This window comes from Heterodontus francisci, chromosome 44, assembly GCF_036365525.1.
Source record: "Heterodontus francisci isolate sHetFra1 chromosome 44, sHetFra1.hap1, whole genome shotgun sequence".
Lineage (NCBI taxonomy): Eukaryota > Metazoa > Chordata > Chondrichthyes > Heterodontiformes > Heterodontidae > Heterodontus > Heterodontus francisci.
Window position 1 is genome coordinate 17,579,770 of NC_090414.1, and position 20,439 is coordinate 17,600,208.

The 20,439-nt window shown below is 50.2% G+C and overlaps 1 protein-coding gene across 1 annotated transcript in view; it reads right to left on the reverse strand.

The window, feature by feature from the left end:
• Positions 1 to 20,439, reverse strand: part of LOC137355989 (neurexin-2-like) — a 1,490,911-nt gene that overhangs the window by 527,363 nt on the left and 943,109 nt on the right. The window lies entirely within an intron of this gene.

Genomic DNA, 20,439 nt, shown 5'->3' on the forward strand with positions numbered 1-20,439 from the left:
GCCTTAGAAAGTACAGGCGGCCTGGGAGTCCGTGAACCTACTTAAAAGTCTATTGCACGGGACTCCCCTGTGCAACACCCTCCTCCCCAGATCCCCAATGTAAAGGGGGAAGACTCCCATGCAGAGAGACCTCCATCGGGGTTTCCCCTCGCCGCCAGATGGCGACATGGACCGCCAAGGCGTGTCCGGCCGGCTGATGAGGGCGAGGAAGTGGAGAGTGTGCAGGAGCAGCCCGTACAGGAAACCCCTCCCCGCCCATTAGAATGGCACGAAGGGCATTTCCGAGAGGCGGCTCGGGTTGTGCGGGACCGGCTCCCGAGGAGGGATTCGGGGCCTGGGTCTGATCAGCAGTTCTGGCCGAGCGGGGGTGTGCTCTCCCGACTCCCCTTGCCACCTGCAGTGAGGGGCTATTCCTCCGCCCGCCGGACCATCCCCGGAGTCGGCCGCCCGGACAGCCGAGCCGCTCTCCTCCGCCGGCGGGGGAGCGCCCTGACTGGAGGCGACCATGTTCCAGACTTGAATAGATCCCGGTAAAAGAAAGGCAACTCCCTCAGAGAGGTGCGGCTAACGGTCTCCGCCGGGAGCTGCGTGTCGTCTTGAAGGCAGTGACACTGGCGGAAAAAATACGCCGCCAGCGCACACCATCTGGGAGGACGCTCGACGTACAGGTATCTCTGCAGGGTCCGAAGGCGGAGAGTCACAGCCTGTGTGCGGACGCACACCAGCGACTGACCGCCCTCCTCAATATGGAGACTCAGGACCGCGGCAGAGACCCAGTGTTTCCTCTTGCCCCAGAAGAAATCGATGAGTTTCTTCTGGATATTGGTGGCGAATGCAGGGGCAGGGCCAAAGTGACCAACTGGTACCGCGATGACTGCCCTGCGCCACGAGAAGGGCATCTCCCCGGTTGCCAGGCTTTCCCCCAGGACCCGCACATAATCGTCCTCCAGTCCCAGAACGTTCAACCCATCCAGCCCCGGGGATTTGCCCCTTGAGAGCTGGTGGAGGGCGCCAGTCAGCTCCGCCAACGTGAGCGGAGCCTCCAATCCTTCGGTGCCCTCTGGGCTGACCTGCGGCAGGTCCTCCCACAAAACTCTGCGCACATCCTCGCTGGACGGATCCGGAGAGAACAACGCACTGTAATACGTCCGGACCAGGAGGCCCATTCCCTCCGGATCCGTGATGGAGGATCCGTCGTCGGCCAGCAGCTCGATGAGCTGCTTACGGATCCCCCACCATTTTTCCAGCGAGTCGAAGAAGGGTGAGGCGCGGTCCAAATCTTCCAGGATCTGGATCCGCAACCTCACGTACGCGTCTCGGGATCCTATGAGCTGCAGGTCCCTCAGCGCGCCCTTCTTCTCTTTGTACGCCTGCCACAGGGCCGGGTCCACGACGGCATGACCGAGGCGGGACTCCAAGTCGAGCACCTCCCTCTCAAGGCGCCCGATCTCGGCTTCCCGCCTCTTGGTCGACCCCTTCGCGTACTCCTGACAGAAGACGAGGATGTGAGTCTTGCCCACATCCCACCATAGCCTCAAGGAGGGGAAGCCCCCCTGCTTCCTTCTCCAGTTGGTCCAGAGTTACACAGTTGAAACAAAAAAAAACAAACTTTAAACAAAGTGGTGTGGGAGTAGAGGAGGATTGGGGTAGGAAGATAAAGGAAAAGGGGAGGACAGGTGACTGAGTGGAGGAAGGGAGAGAAAGGCTGAAAAGGATGTTTGATCCAACTGCCAGTTGGAGCACCTTTCTAACAATTAGTCCAAAACTATTTGTTGTCTTCCAGTTGGGGGAGGCTTCTTCGTCCGGGATGGCTGGAGCCGCCCGGTACTCTCCTCTTCTGATTTTAACAAGACAGTCTTCACCCGGGCAACTCCAGCTGTCCCGAGCAGGCAGTTGGGGTGGGGAGGGAGATCCCAGTGTGCAAGCACCAATACAAATACTGGGGCCCCCTACTGGATTTGGCTGCCCCACCCAAGTCTTCTGGCCTCTTCTCCCTCCCCCAAACAGTCCAAACTGAAGAGTTCTTCAGGTGCCCTGACACCCACCTCTCCAAAACAATTGCAGCCTTCCTTGATAGTTTCTCTCCACTCTGTATTCACCTCTCTCCAGTCTCATCTCTCCAGTTGCTGCAGTCTCCACTCTCCAGTCTGCAGTTGCTGCAGCACAGGTGCAGCTGCTCCCCCTGATTGCAGGCAGGAAGTGCTCCAAATTGCCCAGCCAATCCCAGTGCTGTACCTGTCCTGGGAGTGTTTGATGGGGGACAGTGCAGAGGGAGCTTTACTCTGTATCTATTAAATGGAGACCCCGTCTGCCCTCTCGGAAAGGTCCCACGGGGTCATTATCACACTGCTGTCTGCGGGATCTTGCTGTGCGCAAAATGGCTGCCACGCTTCCTCCGTTCCAGCAGTGACTGCGGATCTCACGATCACGTGGATCAGAGTGCCAGTGTGTTTGTTGCAGTGCGGAGAGTGAGACGATGAGAGTGAAGCAGTGAAGGGCAAAGTGTGTGGATTGTTGTGGGGGGGGGGGGGTGGGTGAGGTGCGGAGAGAGAAAATGGAGAGAGTGCCTCGTCAGCTGCACAGGAGCCTCCGTCTGTTTCCTCCTCCGAGGGAATCCAGCAAACCTTCAACGGCTTTCAATTCCAGATTTTTTGGTTAATTGATTGAATTATTTTGTGAATTAAATTTAAGTTCCGCCCACTGCTAAGGTTGGGATTTGAACCTTTGCACCCTCAGGGCAGTAGTCTAAGCCTCTGAATTATTAGTCCAGTGATCTTACCACTACACCACCGCCTCCCCTAATCTCGAGGGCTTCATCTACAAAGTTAAAACCAACAGCAAAGTGAGGGTTTGTCGGGGATTTGAAACCGTGATCTCCCGCATTTTTTAACGCACAATCCCAAAACGGAGATCATAATCCTGGACTGACAAGCCACCCGCGCGTCCCCTCATCTTCTGGCCCAGGCTATCCCAGGAGCACTGAGGAACCCCTCTGGGCCACTCCCGACGGTCGCCGCCAAAAGTGAAGCCAGCTGACGGTGCGGAGCGGGCACCGACCTCGCCAGCTGGACACCCGGGGTCGCCACTCCCTTTACCCACCGAGCTGGGGGGAAGTGGCGAGGGGGAGGCCTCATCGCGTGAAATCAGACCCGGCGGTGAGTTTGGACGACGCCGGTGAAAAGGCTTTGTGTAACTTTCCCTTCGTTGGTTTACCAGAAAGGGCTGTGCCTTAGTGAGCTGGCCAATTACATCGGAATCGGAAGGTTGTGAGTTCAAATCGTGCTTTAAACCGAGCCCAGAGTCCAAGCCGACACTCCCAGTGTAGTACTGAGGGAGTGCTGCACTGTCAGAGGTGCTGTCTTTCGAATGAGACATTAAACTGAGACCCTGAGGGCCCTCTCTGGTGGATGTAAAATATCGCCATTGGAAGTGGAGGAGGGGGGGGGGGGAATTCTCCCAGGTGTCCTGGGGCCAATATTTATCCCTCAACCAACATCACAAAAAAAAACAGATTACATCCGGATTGTTGCTTGTGGGAGCTTGCTGTGCGCAAATTGGCTGCCGGATGTCCCAACATTACAACAGTGACTGCACTTCATTGGCTGTGAGGCGTTTTGGGACGCCCTGTGGTTCCAAAATGGCCGCCCCCTCACCTTGTCCGCCCTCCTTTCGAGGGCCTGAGCCTCTTGTCTGAAAGCTAAGGGAGGTCGTTGACCCACTGGGCGTTGCCTCGCGAGCTGGTTGTGGCTTTTTGCGCGTCAGCAACAATGCATTCTGGGTGCCGCCAGTGGGGTCAAAGGGTGTCACGCAGGTCCGGCCCTTCCTGTAGAGCGCCCAGGAGGCCCCACTCAAGGAGGCCTCGATCGGAACTGAGCAGAAAAGGGAGGAGTTGCTGCAGAAACTCTCCGAATCCCTTCTCGACAGATGAGGCCTTCTCCGCGGATAATTTGTTGCCGCATTTGAAAATTAATTGAATCTGTAAATTGGAAATTACGTCTCGGTGGAATATATATTATTTCAATTTACGAGACTGGCAATTAAAAATAAAACAATACAAGGTAAATCTGTCTGCGGTGACAACCCGTGTCCACATCAGACGGCGCAAAAACAAAGTTGTCATGGTAACGCAGAATAAGTCACGATTAAAGAAAATCCCACAAGAGTTAAATAGAGAGCAAGGGCAATTTGGGAGTTGAGTTCATGGATTCAAACTGAGGTACGGGTGCCTTAAAGGGGATGGTGGGACTGACTGACGTCCGGACAGTAAGTATGGTACAAAAGGGGCTACGGCTTTAAGAGGGAATTCTGCTGTAAAGATACCATTCATTTCCATTGACCCCTGCCAGAGAATGACTCCCCAGTTCTGGACCAGTGTGTGTGTGTGTGTGTGTACCTTTAAGGGGCGGGCTGAGGGGGACATAGGTTTTGTTCCTATGGAGGTACTGAGAGGAACCCTATCTCCCGTGCTGCTGTTTCCCTGGCTTGGCCGACGGTTTACACAACTGGACTAACCGAGGCCTCGGGGCTGATGTAGACTCGCTTGCATCAGCAAGGCAGCCCTGACCGCTCTTGCTACAACTCCCGCTCTTTCTCTCACGCGCAACCATTTTTTATCCCTCCCGGTTATCTCTTCCAGTACTCTTTCCTCCAAAATTTGTCACACGATGTGCTTGAAGTAGGTGTGTGGCACAACTGTGCCCAGCAAATTAGGGGTACAAAGGTACAGTGCCCTCCTATTAGGGGTGCAATGGTACAGTGCCCTCCTATTAGGGGTACAATGGTACAGTGCCCTCCTATTAGGGGTACAATGGTACAGTGCCCTCCTATTAGGGGTACAAAGGTACAGTGCCCTCCTATTAGGGGTGCAATGGTACAGTGCCCTCCTATTAGGGGTGCAATGGTACAGTGCCCTCCTATTAGGGGTACAATGGTACAGTGCCCTCCTATTAGGGGTACAATGGTACAGTGCCCTCCTATTAGGGGTACAAAGGTACAGTGCCCTCCTATTAGGGGTGCAATGGTACAGTGCCCTCCTATTAGGGGTACAATGGTACAGTGCCCTCCTATTATGGGTGAAAAGGTAAAGTGCCCTCCTATTATGGGTACAGTGGTTCATTGCCCCGTTGTTAGGGGTACAATGGGACAATGCCCCCCGCCCCCTGCCCCGTTGCGAGGGTATTGTGATTCTGTGACCACCCGTTGGGGATGTGAATTACGTGACATCCTCTAGCTCGGAATGCCACGTACCGCAGGCCAGCGAGCTGACGTCAAGAATCCACCTCGTTAATACAGACCCTGCGCCATTTCTGTCTCATCAATGTCTGAGGCATCTCCTCCACGTGGAAGTTCCCACAGGTAGCCTCTGACACCAGATTCGCCAGACCCTCTCCTCCTCCACGCTGGCACATCCCCAGTCAAAGCACCCTCGTTGCCTTCCTGAGAGGGGAGGGCGTGGTGTTATACCGTGAGCATTGCTAACGCCCTGAGTTGCAACCAAGCTAAGGCTGCTGAGCTTTCAAATTGTCGAGCGGTCATATGCTTGTCCCACTCCAGAGACTTCAGCACAACAATCTAGGCAGACACTCTCCGTGCCGGTACTGAGGGAGTGCCGCACTGTCGGAGTTGCCACCTTTCAGATAAGCTAATCCGAAGCCCCATCAATCAACATCACTAAAACATGTTATCATCACATTGCTGTTTGTGGGATCTTGCTGTGTGCAAACTTGCTGCCACCTTTCCTACATTACATCAGTGACTACACTTCAAAAAGTATTTCATAGGCTTGGAAGTGCTTTAGGATGGTCTGAGGTTTTGAAAAGTGCTGTGTAAAGCTAAGTTCCTTTTATCCCTTTTGTGTGACTGTCTGTTTATTTTCATCGTTTCTTTCAGTGAAATTGGTTAACTTCCCTTTTGATAATTCCCGTTTAATGATCGACAACGTGCGGTGCTGTTTCAGTTTTGCCACTCACCGAGGGCTCCAGGTGGCAAAACTCAGCGGAAACTGCTGGAAGCCCAGGAAAAATATTCCACCGCCCAATTGAGGAAAGGGTACCAATAATGTTCTGGGAATTGGGTGGACTGCACACGCTCAGACTGCGCAATGCAAACTTATTTCACAAAATCCAAGAGCTCTGAGCAAAAATACAGAGCTAGCGCATTCTTTTGGGAAGATTGATCCCTTCAAGTAAATCTCTGAATGAAGTTGTTGAAACATAAAAGAGAATGCTGTAGCTACATTTAATCATACTACTGTAAGTTATGTACACTTAATTGTACTATTGTAAGATGTGCCTTTGAATTTTAAAAAGTGTATATTTTTACCCTTATTTTGGACATTAGAAATTTCAGTTACTGATAAAAAAAAAGGCGCATCAAAAAATATTTCCAGGAAGAGATTTTTCAGAAAGTAGTTTGAGCTGTTTGCGGGGAAAAGTTACCTGGTAATAAGATTACACAATTATGGACCGAGAAACTGACAAAGCTATTTTCTATTACAAATTAGGGAGTAGAAATTTATCATGCCTGTAGATGAGACAGAAGTGCGATTAAAAGAATGAAAGCAGGTTTTATAGGCAAGAAGTGAGCAGAGATCGTTTATTAACTATCTATGCCGCCTGCCGTCAAATTTTGCCTGGTTACCCTCCCTTGAAAGCGCCTTGGGATGTTTACAACATTGAAGGCACTATATAAATGCAATTTGTTGCTGGTATTTTAGTGATTTGACTCGTCTTTTGGCACAGTGCATTTCCCACAAAAGAATCCCGAAATGCAGTTGCCTAGATTGACATATAAATCCATATAATTTCCTGAATAAAAGTTCTTAAAACGTACTTCTTGCTTTCCAAAGATACAATTCCCAAGTATCGATAATATCCGAACCAGTTACATCCTTTGACATAATGAGGGACATGGTTTTCTTTTTCTACCTTATCTAAACCTGTCATAATCCTGTACACCTCCATCTCCTTTGCTTCAAGGAGAACAACCCCAGCTTCTCCAAACTTACCTGTAGCTAAAATCCCCCAACCCTGGAACCATTCTGGTAAATCTCCTCTGCACCCTCTCAAGGACTCTCACATCCTTCCTAAAGTGTGGTGACCAGAACTGGATGCAACACTCTAATTGGGGCCAAACCAGAGCTTTCTAAAGGTTCAGCATAACCTCCCTGCTTTTGTGCTCAATGCCTCTGCTTATAAAGCTCCAGATCCCATATGCTTTACTAACCGCTCTCTCAATATTTCCTGCCACCTTCAAAGATCGACGCAAATGCACCTGCAGCTCCCTGCACACTCTTTACAACTGCGCAATTAAGTCTGTATTGCAAATTCAATAGGAACTTTCAAAAGGCAATTGGATAAATACCTGAAAAGGAGAAATTTGCAGGGCTGCGGGGGAACGAACAGGGGGGCATTGCGACTAATTGGATAGTGCTTTCAACGAGCCAGCACAGGCACGAAGGGGTGAATGGCCTCCTGTACTGTAAGACTCGGAGGTCTGACAGCTTTTACGCGCTGGGGAATAATGGGTCAGAGGAGGAGACGGTGTGCTGGATCTTGACATTGACACAGGCTGCGGGATGAACAGCAGCAGGTTATTACCCTGTCTCTGTCTCTGTCTCTGTCTCACCAGTGAGCTGATTCCTCTGACGGGCCTGTGCACTCACAGTGGGGGTGTGAGCCCGTCAATCGGCAGCATCCGGGATGACGTCGCTGGGCACGCTGCACCACATCGCTCAAAGAGCAACTTATTTTCTCTGCGTTAATGGTGGCCTGCATTTTTAAGGGGTGATTTTTGCATTAAGTACTAACAGAGTGTAAACCAAGTAGTCAGCCCAAGAGTTATGTACACTTAATCGTACTATTGTAGATGTGCCTTTGAATTTTAAAAAGTGTATATTTTTACCCTTATTTTGGACATTAGAAATTTCAGTTACTGATAAAAAACAAAAGGCGCATCAAAAAATATTTCCAGGAAGAGGTTATTCAGAAAGTAGTAATAAGATTACACAATTATGGACCGAGAAACTGACAAAGCTACTTTCTATTACAAATTAGGGAGTAGAAATTTATCATGCCTGAAGATTAGTCGGACTCAGGACATCAGAGACCGAAGTCAGAAATACATTGAGATTCTGGCTAGTGCCGTGAAACAAAGGACCTGCATTGATAACACACCTGTATCAGCCGCAGCTCAGTGGGCACCACCCTCTGTCGCGCCTCCGAGTCAGAAGGTTGAGGGTTCGACCCCCAATCCAGAGCCTTTACTCCCCCCCCCGCCCCCCATTATCCAGCCTGAGGCTCCCAGCAGCAGGACTGAGGAAGCACCGCGCTGTCGGAGGTGCCGTCTTTCGGATGGGGCATTAAACCGAGGCCCCTCATGGCCACCAGTTCGAAGAACAGCAGGGGAGACTGCCCTGGGCCAACATTTACCCGATGTCGGTAAAGCGGACTTGCCGGCTGGTATCGCAATGCCGCTCGTGGGATCTTTTACATCCACCCGAGGGAGCAAACGGGGGCCTCGGTTTAATGTCTCATCCGAAAGACGGCACCTCGACAGTGTAGCACTCCCTTTGTACTGCACTGGAGTGTCGGCCTAGAATCATCACCACGTTGCTGTTTGTGGGATCTTGCTGTGCACAAACTGGCCACCGCATTTCCTACATTACAGTGACTACATTTCAAAGCGCTTGGGGATATCCAGAGATTGTGAAAGGCGCTATAGAAATTCAGGGTGTTCCTGGTGGGTGGAGTATGTTAGTATTTACAGGGAGTCCCTGGGAATGTGTTAACATTTGCAGGAAATCAACAAGATTGTAAGCATTTACAGGGGCTCCGCGGGAGTGAGTCAGTATTTACAGGGAGTCCCCACGATTGTGACAATATTTACAGGGACTCCCCGAGAGTGTGTCAATATTTACAGGGAGTCCCCGGGAGTGTGTCAATATTTACAGGGGGTCCCTGTGGTTGTGACAATATTTACAGGGAGTCCCCGGGAATGTGTCAATATTTACAGGGAGTCCCTGTGATTGTGACAATATTTACAGGGAGTCCCCGGGAATGTGTCAATATTTACAGGGAGTCCCTGTGATTGTGACAATATTTACAGGGGGTCCCCAGGAGTGTGTCAATATTTACAGGGAGTCCTCGGGGAGTGTGTCAATATTTACAGGGAGTCCCCGGGAGTGCGTCAATATTTACAGGGATCCCTGTGATTGTGACAATATTTACAGGGAGTCCCCGGGAATGTGTCAATATGTACAGGGAGTCCCTGTGATTGTGACAATATTTACAGGGAGTCCCCGGGAATATGTCAATATTTACAGGGAGTCCCTGTGATTGTGACAATATTTACAGGGGGTCCCCAGGAGTGTGTCAATATTTACAGGGAGTCCTCGGGGAGTGTGTCAATATTTACAGGGAGTCCCCGGGAGTGTGTCAATATTTACAGGGGGTCCCCGGGAGTGTGTCAATATTTACAGGGGGTCCCCAGGAGTGTGTCAATATGTCAATATTTACAGGGAGTCCCTGTGATTGTGTCAATATTTACAGGGGGTCCCCGGGAGTGTGTCAATATTTACAGGGGGTCCCTGGGAGTGTGTCAATGTTTACAGGGAGTCCCCAGGAGTGTGCCAATATTTACAGGGAGTCCCTGTGATTGTGACAATATTTACAGGGGGTCCCCGGGAGTGTGTTTATACTTACAGGGAGTCCCCGGGAATGTGTCAATATTTACAGGGAGTCCCTGTGATTGTGACAATATTTACAGGGGGTCCCCAGGAGTGTGTCAATATTTACAGGGAGTCCCCGGGAGTGTGTCAATATTTACAGGGAGTCCCCGGGGAGTGTGTCAATATTTACAGGGAGTCCCCGGGAGTGTGTCAATATTTACAGGGAGTCCCCGGGAATGGGTAAGTATTTACAGGGAGTCCCCGTGATTGTGACAATATTTACAGGGAGTCCCCAGGAGTGTATCAATATTTACAGGGAGACACCGGGATAGTGACAATATTTACAGGGAGTGTACGGGAACGTGTCAATATTTACAGGGAGTCCCCAGGAGTGTGTCAATATTTACAGGGAGTCCCTAGGAGTGTGTCAATATTTACAAGGGGTTGCCAGGAGTGTGTCAATACTTAAAGGCAGTCCTTCACAGGAAAAGTCTTAAAGGGACAGACGCTGATAGCAATTGAGCAGTGAATGAAGATCCCAGGGACGGTTCCGAATGGCTGGATCATTCGACGATCTCGATGATTCTCGGAGGTGGCCGGGGGGTTGAGGGGGGAATCGGTTTGAGGGGCCTGGTGAGAAGGCGGAGCGATGAAAGGCAGTTGCGACGGTTGCTAATTCTGCGTCGTGCAAGTTCCACGCTAATACAGCCTTCCAAAACTCCAGAGCCCGCAGATATCAGAGTGCTTCTGCAGAATGATAGCTGAGGGCTGTGGCTGATACGGGGTGCCGATACAAAGCTCTTTCATTGGTCAAGCACATAGATCGCGTCTTTCGCGCGTTCAAATCCGATTCGCACCCAGACGCCCGGGCTCCAGTTGGTACATCTGCCGCAAAACGCTGCAGTCAGGCGGGGTGTTCTTTCAGTTGGCTCGAATCAGCCATGATGCGGGCTTGATTCCCAGGAGGGGAACCGCACTCTGCACCAATTATGTCTCCATTATCACTGGCTGCCTTAGCTTCCTCTATTACTTTCATAATAGTCAGCCTGCCTTTCCCTCGCTATGTTCACCAGCCTGACGATCATGCTGTGTTGCAGGGGTAAACACTACCGTGCCTTCAGCCGCCTGGGCCCGAATGCCTGGAATTCCCTCCCTGAACCTCTCTGCCTCTCTCGGACCTCCTTATCATAAAGAAGACCTGCATTGGTATGGCGCCTTTCACTACCTTAGGCCCAGCCAACTTCAGCTGCTTCATCAATGACCTTCCTTCAATCATAAGGTCAGAAGTGGGGATGTTCGCTGATGATTGCACAATGTTCAGTACCATTCGCGACTCCTCAGATACTGAAGCAGTCCGTGTAGAAATGCAGCAAGACCTGGACAATATCCAGGCTTGGGCTGATAAGTGTTGAGTAAGACTTGCGCCACACAAGTGCCAGTCAATGACCATCTCCAACAAGAGAGAATCTAACCATCTCCTCTTGACATTCAACAGCATTACCATCGCAGAATCCCCCCACTATCAATATCCTGGGGGTTACCATTGACCAGAAACTGAACTGGACCAGACGCATAAATACTGTGGCTACGAGAGCAGGTCAGAGGCTGGGAATTCTTCAGCGAGTAACTCACCTCCTATAAGAACATAAGAAATAGGAGCAGGAGTAGGGCATTCGGCCCCTCAAGCCTGCTCTACCATTCAATAAGATCACGATTAATCTGATCGTGGCCTTAACTCCACTTTCCTGTCTGCCCCCCATAACCCTTGACTCCCTTGTAGATCAAAAATCTGTCTAACTCAGCCACAACATTTGGACTCCCAGCTGAGAAGTGCTAATCGCTAAGACATGGCTGACTCCTACCTCCTTGACCAAGCCTTTGGTCACCTGACATGACTCGGTGTCAAATGTTGTCTGACAACACTCCTGTGAAGCACGCTGGGACCTTTCACTACATCAAAGGGGCTATATAAATGCAAATTGCAGCTGTTGCACCCACCAAAACTGTGTGAAGGCCTTCCTTAATCAGGCAGGTCACTTCACTTGACACATGTTAATACCACACGGAGTAATTCACTGTCGGTGAGGGCCTCAATGGATAAAGGACGTCTTGCCTTCATATAGTGCCTTCCACAACCTGCAAGTCCCAACGTGCGTTACTGCCAACAAAGTACTTTGTGCAGTATAGTCACTGTTGCGATGGGGGAAAAGGGGCCATCAATGTGCGCACAACAAGATCCCACCAACACCCTGAAAGGGGCAGACGGGGGCCCTCGCTTTAACGTCTCGCCCGAAAGACGGCACCTCCGACAGTGCAGCACCCCTTCAGTTCCAGCACCGGGAGTGTCGGCCTGGTTACCATCTTGGAAGCAGGACCCGAGGCATTAAAATTGTCAAACAGCTGGGGGAAGAAAACTCGGCTTCGTAAAATGCAGACGGACAGGATGGGACCATTCACGCGCAGTTCCCTTCCTTTGGAAAACGCTTGCTGGGTGATGTATGCGAGGATTTGTCATTCGGCAGCCTCTGGGGAAGAAAATGTTACTCTGGAACTCAGCGGGGGATGAATTATTAAACCACATATATTAAAATTGGAAATGTAGTTCGGAAATAAAAATTCGATAAATCACAACAGGTTTTGCCGTAGATCGACCAGCTATCTTGGGTCAAGTGCAGTGGTGTCGAAAATATGCCCTCGGGGCCTGATCAGAGGTAAGTACCTCAAATACTGTTTCAACATAGCAGTAATCATTGAAGGCCACCTCTGCAATTGAAGGCCTGTTGCTCACGTTGCCCTCGAGTCTGAGGAGTGACGAATGGATGAATTCAGTGATCTCAAGATTCCAAGATTCCCACTGCCGGAAGGTTTCGAGAAGCGGGAGGCACCGATTCAAGGTGATTGGCAATAGCAGCCGAGGCGACACGAGGGAAAAAACCTTTGTCCCGCGGCCAGTGGTTCTGATCTGGAATGCACTGCCTGAGAGCGTGGCGGAGGTAGGTTCAATCGAGGCTTTCAACAGAGAATTGGATAACTAACTGAAGAGCAAAAAACGTGCACGGCTGTGGGGAAAGGTTGGGGGAGTGGGACACGTTGAGTTGCTCTTGCAGAGGGCCGGTATGAACACAATGGGCCGAATGGCTTCCTTCTGTGTTGTAACCATTCTATGATACTAACACAGATTCTACCCATCCATTTAATGCCCCCCCCCCCACTCACCCCCGCACCACCCAAAAGCTCATGTATGCTCTGCTGTATCATAGGCTTTTCCCTACGTGCTCTCCCATCAAACACTCCCAGGACAGGTACAGCACGGGGGTTAGATACAGAGTAAAGCTCCCTCTGCATTGTCCCCATCAAACACAGCCAGGACAGGTACAGCACGGGGGTTAGATACAGAGTAAAGCTCCCTCTGCATTGTCCCCATCAAACACAGCCAGGACAGGTACAGCACGGGGGTTAGATACAGAGTAAAGCTCCCTCTACACTGTCCCATCATAGAACAATAGAAAAGTACAGCACAGAAGAGGCCACTCAACCCATTGTGTCTGTGCCGGCTAAATTTAAAAAAAACTAGCCGCCCAATCTAATCCCACCTTCCAGCACCCGGTCCCTAGCCTTGCCGGTTACAGCACTTCAGGTGCATGTCCAGGTGCCTTTTAAAGGAGTTGAGGGTTTCTGCCTCCACCACTGATTCGGACAGTGAATTCCAGACACCCACCACCCTCTGGGTGAAAAAGCTTTTCCTCATGTCCCCATCAAACACTCCCTCTTGCTCCGAGTGAGCTCTTCCAGTCCTGACATTTCTCTCTGTGCGCGTGGACTGGCATTGAAACCAACCCCTTTGACAAAGGGCTGACCTTTGAACCTGGCTAATTGCGGTTAACTGAGGCCCAATTTACATGTCTGAAAATGTCTGGCTGCTTCTGGAATTACAGCGGTAAAACAGAAATCAGTGTTATTGTTACCTGCCTGATAAAACCTCGAGCCTTTGCAGGAATGAATAGGGCATAATTAAGCTTTTTATAATAGCTCTCGTTTAACCAACTACCAACTACCCATCGGCACTCAGGGTATGGGACCCGTTTAGCTGTTTCCAGGCACTGAAATCCTTTTAAATGAAAACGTAATTCAGAAAAATACAATCTGATTCTTAATCAAAAGTGCTCTATTTTAGAAGGAGAAGTTAATTCACTTATTTAATAACACGAGGCCTATCCTTAAATTATATTCTCGCCTTCAATGCACAATGCACCAGTTGAAGCAATTACTTCCTCTTGCTCTGCTGCAAACAGCCTTTGGAGCTGATAGCCCTGGACGGGGAGGAGTCGGAGGAAGAGTTAATGGAAGTGCGAATCCTTTGAAATGAAATATTTCTATTCACAGGCATGCCAACCTTTCTCTCTCTCAGCTTCGCATTGTGCTAACAGGCTGGTTGCTGAATTGTAGTGATTCAGGCAAAGCCAGGTAATTGGGGACTTTTGGATGCTCTCCTCCCTCTTCAATCTCCGCTCTGACTCTCCTCTTCTGACTACCCCGAGGGCAGCAATTATCCCCTGCGTCCCCCCCCCCCCCCCCCCCCCCCCGCCCCCCTCCACCCATTCTTGAGTTCCGGGCCTGTCGTTAGCTGTGGCTTAGTGGGCACCTCTCTTGGCCCTGTCTGACAGAGGGTCGCGCGATCTGGGCCTGCACCGAGTACTGAGGGGGGCACTGCACCACCAGGGGGGTCCCGTGGGACGTGAAGTCGAGGGCAGCTTGTGGGATCTTGCTGTGTTAATCCCCTTGGAAACAGCGGTTTCTTTCTGGCCTAGCCCTGCCCTCCCTAGCCCCTGCCCTGTGTCCAGCAGCCCCTCCCCATGAAGCATTGTGGAACATTAATATAAATGCGCATTTGCCTCGACGCAAAACTTCTGATAATCAATCTGAGAGAATTATAGTTACCTCTTCGCAGTTTCAAATTCACAAAACAATTCATTACTATTGATTCTCTCAAAACCTTTTATAATCTTGATAAACTGCCTTAGGTACCACTGAACCTCCCCTGTTCCAGTGATAGAGTCAAAAGGACCCAGAAGCCATGGACAGGGTAAAATCATACTCCGATACGGCACAGAAGGAGGCCACTCATCCCATCGGGCCTGTTCTGGTAAATCTCCTCTGCAAATCCTCTGAGAGAGGGCAACCAGGGAATTCCCTGTCATCGGGAAATTGCTATAATTAAGGACTGGGTGAGTAAACACCTTGAAAATTTCCAGTTAAGCACAAAGCCTGGATTTGTAAAGGGTGGGTCATGCAAAATCGTACGACAGGCCGAGACTAAAAATGAGAGCCAGACCTTTCAGGAGTGAAACGAGGAAACACTTCCACACACAAAGGGTGGTAGAAGTTTGGAACTCTCTTCCACAAACGGCAATCGATGCTGGATCAATTGTAAATGTTAAATCGGAGATTGGTAGATTGTTGATAACCGAAGGTGTTCAGGGATATGGGGAAAAGGCGGGTATATGGAGTGAGGTCACAGATCAGCCATTGAATGGCGGGACAGGCTCGAGGGGCTGAACGGCCTCCTCCTGCTCCTATGCTCCGAAGCACCATGCCCAAAGCCCGGACATCTTTCCTGAAAGTGCGGGCGCCATAAAAAAACGATTAACATTCTCCCGTTTTTCAACAGTAGAGCATCTGCTGGGTCCAAGGCAAAGGAAGCAATTGGTGAATATTTCTTAGATTTGGTCTTCCCAATGAAAGTGCACAGATGATTCATCGACCGTGTGTCTGCGCTGCCCTTCATTCAGGGAGCTTCACCAAACTGCGATACCGTTCTGCCAAGCTGCCACAGTGTAGGTCAGAGGGCATGGGGTGGGGGCGCTGAGGATGATGGGTGAATTGGGACTTGAGACGAGCTAGGATCAACCAAAAGCACAACTGAGAGGGACAGTCGTGTCGACAGCACTTGAGACCAGGTTTGAGGTTGGATGGCCTAGTCTGTGAGGTTCGATCAGACACACTGCCTGTTACCTAGACAGTTATTGTGGGGAGATAGTTAGCCTTTATTGCTAGAGGATTTGAGTACAGGAGTAGTGAAGTCTTGCTTCAATTGTATAGAACCTTGGTTAGACCGCACCTGGAGTACTGCGTACAGTTTTAGTCCCCTTACCTAAGGAAGGATATTATTGCCAGAGAGGGAAGGTTCACCAGACTTGTTCCCGGGATGGTGGGACTGTCCTACAAAGAGAGATTGGGGAAACTGGGCCTAGATTCTCTAGAGTTTCGAAGAATGAGAGGTGATCTTATTGAAACTTACAAAATACGTAAAGGGATAGACAGGGTAGATGCAGGTAAGATGTGTCCCCTGGTTGGGGAGTCTCGAACTAGGGGACACAATTTCAAAATAAGGGGGAAGCCACTTAGGACCGAGATGAGGAGAAATGTCTTTACTCCGAGGGTTGTGAATCTTTGGAATTCTCTACCTCAGAGGGCTGTGGAAGCTCAGTCATTGAGTATGTTTAAAGCAGAGATTGACAGATTTCTAAATACAAATGACATAAGGGGATATGAGGATAGTGTGAGAAAAAGGCATTGAAGTGGATGATCAGCCATGATCATTTGAATGGCGGGGCAGGCTCGATGGGCTGAATGGCCGACTCCTGCTGCAATGTTCCCTTTCTTCAAATCCTGGAACTCTCTCCCTAACGGCACACTGGGAGCACCGTCACCGCGCAGTCAAGGAGACCGAGGCGTAATGGGGAGACGGTGGCGTAGTGGTAATGCCACTGAGCTAGTAATCCAGAGGCCCCGGTTAATGCCCTTGGCGACATGGGTTCAAATCCCACATAAGGCAGCCGGTGGAATTGAAATTTAATTAATTGATATAAACAAAATCTGGAATTGAAAGCTCGTCTCAGTCATGGGGCCAGGGAACTATCGCTGATTGACCAAAAAAAAAACATTTTTACCCGGCCTGGCCGACATGCGACTCCAAACCCACAGCAATATGATGGACTCTTAACTGCCCCTCTGAAATGGCCGAACAAGCCACTCAGTTGTCAAGGGGCAATTCTGGATGGGCAACAAATGCTGGGCCTTGCCAGCGATGCCCACATCCTGTTAATAAATAAAAAAATACACACAACTGGCAACCCTAGGCCTCATCAGCCCTGGACAAGGCCCGAAAGCCTGTGGCCTAAATCCAGCTGCGAGGCCTTCATCCATCCACTGTAGTAATTAGTGGCACTTTGGCAGTAGCTGCACAGAGACAAGGAAAAGGACTTTTTTCTTTCCTCATGCCTCTTTAAAAAGGATGCTTTTAGAGAAGGTTCTGACAGTGAGTGATGTCTGGTTACTGATAAAAGCACTGAGTCACTCCACGGGGAAAAGCCAGTTAGACATCAGCAGAGTGCAAACCGTAACCTCCGGGACTGCACCAGCACAGGAATATGGAAGGTGCTAACGGGATCAAAGGAATTCCCCACATTTCACAAATAATCGAGACAGCGTTTTCGGCAGATGGCAGAATCAGCTGTCCCAATCCGGCCATTTGGTTAACAATCTTTTCTGTAGTAATTAGGCCGAGTGATTTGTTAATTTTTAATGATTCATTTGTAAGCGTCCCCCTTGTAACATGTTTGCGTTTAGAGACAGATTAATAAAGAATGAAAGCAAGTTGGAAAGGGTCTGATTTCCAAGGGAATACACAATAAATGGGAGGATTGTGAGGAATGCGCGGGAACAGGGGGACCTTGGAGTGCATGACCACAGTTCCCTGAAGGCGGCTGGACAGGTAGATAAGGTGGTCAAGAAGGTATAGGGGATACTTGCCTTTACTAATCGAGGCCGAGAGTACAACAGCAGGAGGTGTTCTGCTAGAACTGTATAAAACACTCGTTAGGCCGCAGCTAGAGTACTGTGTACAGTTCTGGTCACCACATTACAGGAAGGATGTGATCACACTAGAGAGGGGACAGAGGAGATTTACAGAGGGTGTTGCCAGGACTGGAGAATTTTAGATATGAGGAAAGATTGGACAGGCTGGGGTTACTTTCTTTGGAACAGAGGAGAATAAGCAGAGGTTGAACTGAGGTGTGTAAAACTATGAGGGGCCGAGACGAGTGGATAGGAAGGACCTATTTCCCTTAGCAGTGAGGTCAATAACCAGGGGACAGAGATTTAAAACAACTGGTGGAAGGATTAGACAGGAGTTGAGGATTAGACAGGAGTTGAGGATTAATTTGTTTTGTCACCCAGAGGGTGGTAGGGGTTTGGAACTCACTGCCTGAAAGGGGTGATCGAGGCAGAAACCCTCAACTCATTTTTAAAAAATCTTGGATACGGACTCGAGGTGCCTCAACCTGCGGGGCTACGGACCAAGAGCTGGAAGTGGAATTAGGCCGGACAGCTACTTTTCGCCCAGCACGAACACGATGGGCTGAATGGCCTCCTTCTGTGCTGTAAATCTTTCCGTTTCTTTCACTCACTGTCCTATTGGATGATTGGAATATAACCCTCCAAGGATGTTGTTTCAACATCATCCCCAGTGCACTGAGTGTTACATTCGGGTCGGCTGCAGCTCATTGAGTATCTCACTCTCTCCCACGCCTCTGAGTCAGATAATCAGGGGGTTCGAGTCCCACGACAGAGACATAAGCCCAAACTCCAGGCTGGCATTGGCACTGCAGTACTGAGGGAGTGCTGCACTGTCGGAGGTGCCGCCTTTCAGACAAGACGTTAAACCGAGGGCCCCCGACTGCCCTCTCAGGTGGATGTAAAAGATCCCACGGCCGCTATTGGAAGAAGAGCCCGGGGAGGGGGGAGTCCTCCTTGGGGCCCAATATTTATTTCTCAACCAACATCACTAAAAAAAAACAGATGATCTGGGTCACTATCACATTGCTGTTGGTGGGAGCTTGCTGTGCGCGTTTCCTACATTCCAATGCTTTAAAATGACCTCAATGGTTGCAATGCACTTTGGGACGTCCCGAGGTCATAACAAGCGCCATATAAACGTCAGTCTCTCTTTTACCTAACTTGACCTCAAAGGCTGCCAATCATTTCGGTGTCGGGCTCACATTTACCCGAGTTAATTCGCCTGCTGTTAATTGAGCACAGGGCTCCCAGGTTTGGAAGGATTTGCCACACTTGGCACATGGGCAGGAGCAGATGTGGAGCAGTGCCCCTCACTCAGAGCCACGGCTTCAGGAGAAAGGGGTGAACAAATTGCGAGACCATCCAAAGACGTCAATTCTGTCGCGCCTCCCACGAACTCAACCAGAGTACGCCACCTACCAGCCAAGTCTTCCCTCGCTTCTCCAGGCTCCCTCCTCTCTCTCTGTTGTAACCTTACTAATCACTCCCTATTTACTCTGTATCTAACCCCCCCGTGCTGTACCTGTCCTGGGAGTGTTTGATGGGGGACAGTGTAGAGGGAGCTTTACTCTGTATCTAACCCCCGTGTTGTACCTTGTCCTGGGAGTGTTTGATGTGGACAGTGTAAAGGGAGCTTTACTCTGTATCTAACCCCCGTGCTGTACCTGTCCTGGGAGTGTTTGATGGGGGACAGTGTAGAGGGAGCTTTACTCTGTATCTAACCCCCGTGTTGTACCTTGTCCTGGGAGTGTTTGATGGGGACAGTGTAGAGGGAGCTTTACTCTGTATCTAACCCCCGTGTTGTACCTTGTCCTGGGAGAGTTTGATGGGGGACAGTGTGGAGGGAGCTTTACTCTGTATCTAACCCCGTACTGTATGATATCAGGTAGCTGTAATTGGATGAGTTTGACTCCTTGGGTAGGAGCATCAGTCACTTTGATGGGCATACAATTCATTCTTAAGGGGAAGCAGGATAACAAATGGTGTTGATAATTCGTGGGTCCGACTGCTTAATCTTCAAATAGGAAATGATCAGGGACTAAGGAGATTATCTTAGAACAGTCATGTATTTACAGAACAGTCTCTCGATGACTAAGCTCATGGCTTCACAGTGTAAAGGTGCCAAGGGCCACGCCGACGCAGCTTTTACACTGTGGGGGTTGGGTACTAGAGAGTAGGTCGAGTCTACAGATCAGAAGCTAGCCATTCGGCCCAACTGGTCTATACTATACCGCCTCACATCGGGTAAGGGAGACCCACTTCTCCAGTCTGCTCTCTCGTTTGGTGGTTCAATTCTTCCACAGGTCAATTGGAATCATTGGGGAGAGAGTTAGAGTGGCAGAATGAAGCGTACGAAACAGGAGCAGGAGTAGGCCATTCGGCCCCTCGAGCCTGCTCCGCCATTCCACAAGGTGGTGGCTGATCTTCTACCTCGACTCCACTTTCCCGCCCTATCCCTCGACTCCCCCAGCGCCCCCCACCCCAAAAAATCTCTCACTCGCTGTCTTGAATCTACTCAACGACTGAGCATCTGTGGAGAATTCCCAAGATTCAGACAACTCTTCCGAGGCTCGCCAAGTGTGGCTGTGATAGACGGACCCTGGAGGACTGGGTGGGTTTTTCTTTGGCGGGGAAAGCGTGGATTGAACTGCACGAATCCTGGCCTCCGCTGTCCAAATGCTCCCTCATTCTAGGCCTCATCCCGTGCCCAAGTGGTTAGGAGGGAAAAAAAATGCTCCTGAACAATTCCATCTCCGGAGCAGTGACGGCCGCTGACCACTATTCTCTCGGTCGCCAGTCTAACAGTGCTTTGATGCTTGTGCCTTGGCCTAGCATTAAGAGAGGCCTTAATCCAGTGACAGTCTCAGGGCCTGCAGTCTGGTGGATGGGCTGAAGGTCAGGCCAATACCACAACT